Raw genomic sequence first — 6000 nt, forward strand, 5'->3', positions numbered from 1 at the left:
ACACAGTGGCACTAGTCGGATTTTCTTACGCTAGTATTTCAGGCTCAAGCCCAGTATTGATGACAAAAGCTTATTCACAAGTGGTTTCAAGCAAACAGTCATAATCTTAAGCACGCACATTGTTAACTGTGCAAAGCACATACATAGCCGACTAAATGCCGTCTGTTTATTTGGATTTAAGAAATAGAGTCAGTGGAAGAAATTGACCTTTTAAGGGGTCTTCTATGTCTCGTCTGGGTCTGTTGTGCATTGCAAAGCAATTGTCAGGATGAATGCTGTGTGCTCTCCCCAAATCTAAGCATGCATGCTAAATCAATTCAAAGATATAAATTATTTGTTCCAAAAGCGGTATCCTTGCTTTTGCCTTCCTGACTGAAAAGCAACTGAAATAACACAGCTTTTTGGGCTTATGTGGGGATTATACGGTACATTAACTTTGTTCTTATCCTCTGCAGCAAGGTGAATTTAATCCTTTTAGGATGTATACAAGGGATGCTTTTTGATCTACTGTATGTTGCTTCATTATCGTTGATAATAATAATATTATCTATAGTAGGTAGATGGTCAGTTTACATCTTCTGCATCTTGTCTGTCTTTCTCTGTGTAAAAAAAATGTGAAGATCTGTCTCATATATTTTAATTCCCACAAGAATCCATCAAACAGCATATTCTAACATTATTGTGCTTCCAGCCATGCAAAGTACTTTACTAATTAAGTTTACTTTTGGATAGATCTGGACTTAAAGCACAGTTCTTCAAAGAGTCAAAGGTCTGGCAGTCTCCTCTCTTTTACACATTACTGTTCTGATAACTTCAGCCAGTGCTGGTGTCATCATTCACAATGGCAAAACTTAAAACACTAGTAAACTTTATCACAAGTTTTCCGTCATGTGACAGCATCCTTTTAAGCCACATCTAATTACTTTAACTACTCGGCCAAGTCATTAATTTTTTCATAAAAAGATGTCAAAACCTGAATTCTAGTACAATATATTTTCTTTATGCAGACGATATTGAATGTGAACACTCCTCAAATGGTATCATATACTGCCTTCCTCTACTGAATAGAGAAAATAATTCGATGTGGAGCACACTTACTGCAGATACCTCCCCATTGAGAAATGAGACATACCGCATTTTAGAGTTTTGCTGAATGTTCTAGTTCAAATTAATTACAGAGGGGGGAAAAGAAGTCCATCTACAGTAAAAATAGCCCATTGTTATGAAGACTTTCTCCAATGTAGTGGCAGCTCCATTTGAAAGAGTAATCCCTGACTCCTTTGGGAATATAGTAATTCTTGCCAAGATGTAGCAGGCCTTGAGGAGGCTGACAGGACAAACCGTGAAATGCAGTGGCTGCTTATATAAATAGAAAAGTCTTGAGGCTCTTAAGGAGTCTTATATAAATGTTAGAGGACTAATAGAGACGTGATCAGCCAGTTTGCATACACCTTAGAGCACAAACTGACCATACCTGTGTTTTTCTTCCTGAGAAAAAAAAGAAAAGAGCAAAGAGCTTACTATTTTACACACAAAATATATGCAGTTATACTCTGGCATGCTCAGAACATAATGTCAGGCAATTGGAAACAGTGTTGGTCAGTGGCTTGGGCAACGGACTGATATTCAGAGAATTCAGGTCTAAGTCCCAGTTGGTGTCTCGTCAAGTCATTTAGCAGTGGTGTCTCAGTTTCTTCTGTTTTAAAGAGGGAAATAATTCTGTTTATCTTGTAAAGTTTTTTTTGATCCATGAAAAAAAGCAAGCTATCAATGAGCTTAGTTTTGTTATTGAGTCTTTGCATGCCGTTTTTTAGTTTTTTTGGGTTTTTTTTGTATTATCAAGCACAGTTTGACCAAATGCTCTCTCAGTAAGATGGTTCTTTTAAAGCAAAGGGGTTTCATCATCCCGAAGTCCCCAACAATACAAATTGGTTATTAGTGTTACACTGAACACTGTTCTTGTTTGGTATCTGATTCTCCAGACCTCAATTTGTGCAGCTTTTAGCAAAGAAATTCTTTCCTCCTAGGACAGGATTATTGCTTCGAAGCGAGGCTTTTGCAGCTTCTTCACTGTTGGATCTTATGTCCTTGTCTGTCTTGTTGATACACTTGAAAATTGTTGCTCTTCAACAATCATTAAACATTTGCAATTTCTCAAAATCCCGCATCCCCACATAGGCAGCTCTCTGGGATAAAGTGTGGGGTATGCATTTCTCAGCGTGAAATTGAGAATTCTAGAAGAATGTAAAATAGTAAAAAAGGTAACCTAGTTCATAATTTTTTTTTAATATTGAAATAAACAGTTCAGAATTTTAGAGGTCGTCTTTTTTGGCCCTGTTATGAAAAGTGTCTGAGAATACAAGATTCTCACTGAGGTGAGAAAGCGTCCATTGCTTCTTGTCCTTTCACTGTGCACCTTTGCGAAGGTACTGTGCCTCCATCTACTTTGCACCCTCACATTAGGTAGTTGTGCATAAGATCTCTCCTAAGCCTTCTCTTCCTAATGCTGAACAAACACAGCTCTTTCAGCTTCTTCTCATAAACCACGTACTCCAACTCCCTGTCTATCTTAGTGGCTTACCTCCTGAATTTGTTGCAGCATGTCAACATCTTCCTTATCTTGGGGAACCCAAAACTGTATTGCAGTACCGCAGATGCGGTCTCACAATTGTCAAATAATGAGAATTGTCAGTTCCCCTGACCTGTTGTCTACACTCTTGATAACACAATCTGGTATGCAGCTGAACTTCTTCTCTGCAAGTGAAAATTTTTGTTTTATTTTCATGTTCATGTTGTGTATTACAGAACTGAAGCTTAAAGAGCCACAAACTGCACATTTATTTCAGCATAAACTCCATAAAAAACCCCACAAAGCCAACAAACCCCTCCCACCCAATCTTTGATAAACTCTAGACTGCATGTCTGGATTACATGATATCTTGCTATTTGCAGGCCATTTGAGATGAGTGGGAAGTAGATGGTGTGTTTTACAAAACATCAGATGAAACTTGGTGTAACTGAGAGGCTGTGTTTCATGTTTCATGTGTTAGTAATCTCAGGACAAAATGTCATCTCTTTGCTCATGTCAACTACTTAAGAACAGCGGAATCAAAATCTCTGGGTTAGTCAGTCCAACATGTTATTCTATTCCTGACCATAGCACTAACAAGGTCGCTTTTGAGATGCAATCTGAAGCAGAAAACCTGAGATGCTACACCACCACACAAACATTTTTAGCCCTGTATTTTATAGTACTGCTCAAGCAGTTATGACTCAAAAATGTTGAGTATTAAGTCAAGCCTGAAGTTGAGAGTTGGTCTTGACATAATTCAAGGAATTTGGCAACCAGGAATAAATTCAGTTTATAGAATGCCTGTCTGTAAATAATATATTTAAATTCAGTATTTTAACAACTTTAGAATTTACTGCTCAACTTACAGTACAAATAACATTTAGAATAGCTTGCCAGCTTTTTATCACAGATGCCTGATTCACATGGCTACTCTGGTCTACTCTTTAAATAACTGCCCTGTGACTACATTCTTGGTCTCTTTCTGTTTATTATTTAAAATTTGTCCAAGAGACAGTATAACCCTAATTCCCCCTATGCTTGTTTGGCAAATTCCCATTCATTTTTCCTAATAGCAAAAAAAAGTTACTAAAATCATTAGAGTAAGAAGCTGTACATTTTCTCTGAACACTTCTTTATTTCTTATATTTGCAGTGTTTACCCTGGAATATATTCATCAGAGCGGAAGAGGAGTCCATCTCATTAAGTATCTTTTCTCTAAGTACATATTACACTGAGAGGTCTAAAGATCAACTATATGAGATATAGTTCTGGGCAAATTGTTCTCCTAACTCTGGGCAGGAAACTAAAAGAAAACTTTTAGAGTAAATATTGTGGCAATTTGATTCCGAATCCCTATTGTCTTTTTGGCTACCTTTGTTAAACTCATCTAAATTTTTGTCTTCTGCAAGCTTTGCTATTTGCTCCTTTTTAGACTACAGGCAAATAAACTACATGATTGAATCTTTCCAACGCTGTTAACACCCGCTGTGCTAACCACTAACCCTTTCTGCACATAGTCTTGCATTACAGTCCCATAGGAAAGCTGTATCCATCACTCAAGGCAGTTTAATTTCCTGAATATCTTCTCCTAGACTTTTCAGAAATCCAGCTAGATTTTTTTTTCCATTCCTTTTTTTGTATTTTCAGATGATAATTCTTCAAAAATTCTAAATAATTAAGACAGACATTAGTTTCTGTTAGCAAAGCCATCTGACTTCAGGAGGAGTTATTCTACATATTTAATACTCAGAAACATGATGTCAAATATTTATACAATACTGAAGTAGCAGACACAGTTCTGTAATTCTAGAAATCAGCCACATCTCAGATGTGAAAGAAATGTGACTATACCTATGCTTTGGCACACTGATGTGGTAACAGCTTTCCCAAACATAGCCCTGGCAGCAGGTTTGCGTGCATCGCTTTTAACTCCATTACATTTAGGGTTCGTGTATTCACAGTAACAGTCAGTACTTTGGCCTCTTATTGTAGCAAGGCACGTTTGTGTACATACCCTTCTCTTCTGCACCACATACAAGCATCTACATGTCTTAATCATATATGTAGCCCAGTAAAAATAGTTTTTGCCATCACTAATAAAAAGCCACAGGCTTTTATTGACCTAGCAATGCAAGGTCTTAGAACTTCTCTGGGCTTGTCTTAGCCTGATCTGATTTTAGCTTGTTTTAGAAGTGTGTAGATGTAGTTGGTAACAAACATCAGCCTTTTCTATTAATTGGAACAAAGAAATAAGGTTGCTTTCAAGTCCTTTAGAGTAATACTCCCCTGCCCGCATCTTCCTACAGAAACCTAGAGCTGTTGGCGTTAAGACCTAGAGGTGCATTAAGAGTGTGAGTAGCGTTAGGGAAAAGGGGTAGGTACTAGGAAGACAGTATATAATTTCCTGTAGTATTAAGAGGGTTCTTCTGTAATACTTAGATAATTCAAGACATGCAGTGGTATATTCATACGCACTTCATATTCAAGATACGCAGTGGTATAATTGTACCTGGGCAAAAAATAACTCGATGTTGTATTTTGATTACATGCTAAAATATTAATTGGACTAACAACAAATTCTTAACTGTGTATCTAAGGTGTGTTCCCTTTTTTTTTTCTGATAACAAGATTTTAGTATAAAACATGAGCAAGCTTGTTAAAAGCTCAATAGTGTGTACATGCCAAGCTTTGAAACCTCGAGTAGTTTCATTGACATTAAAAGCAACAATTCATGTTCAGTTACACAGGTGCTCAAGTTGTTTTTTTTTTTACTGAGTCTTAAGAGGATGTATCTTCATTCTCGATGCTCAGTCTTAATGGAAAATAAACCTCTACTTTTAGCAAGTGCCAAATGTTATTGTTCAGAAAACTGGAGTCTCCCTAATGAGTAGTATTTGAGCGTAATCACTTGATAAATTGCAAGTGCTGTTTTTCTTCTAATGCCCTAACAACTCTATCAGTGCGGTTGCCTCTTTTTATCTTCATTCTTTTGTCTTTGTTTCAGTTGTTATAGTCCCATTTGCACTCCCTCCCCTGACATCCTTTGATATACAATCATTATAAATCATGGTCAGTTTTGTAAAGTTCAGAAGGGCTTTTTTTGCATTATACTACAGTTAATGCCTCATTACAAATGTTATTTCAGATCCCTTGTGTTTGTGAAGGGTGATCTCATTCAATGCTATGGAAATGGTAGGAGCAGAAGGGACTTTTCATCGTCAAATAGTCAGAAAGAGCCCAAATTACATCATGGCATTGTATCAGTAAGCAGAGCTGCCTTACTGTTATTATGACTGTGATTTTTATTTTGCTGTGGTAACTGAACCCTACTTGAGGATCAGGGCACAGTTACGTGGATTACCACACCAACATATAGCCGATGTTTAGACATTTCGTATGGCGCACTGTGACTCAACAGCAAAATATGT

This window comes from Chroicocephalus ridibundus, chromosome 5 (assembly GCF_963924245.1).
Source record: "Chroicocephalus ridibundus chromosome 5, bChrRid1.1, whole genome shotgun sequence".
NCBI classification, from domain to species: domain Eukaryota; kingdom Metazoa; phylum Chordata; class Aves; order Charadriiformes; family Laridae; genus Chroicocephalus; species Chroicocephalus ridibundus.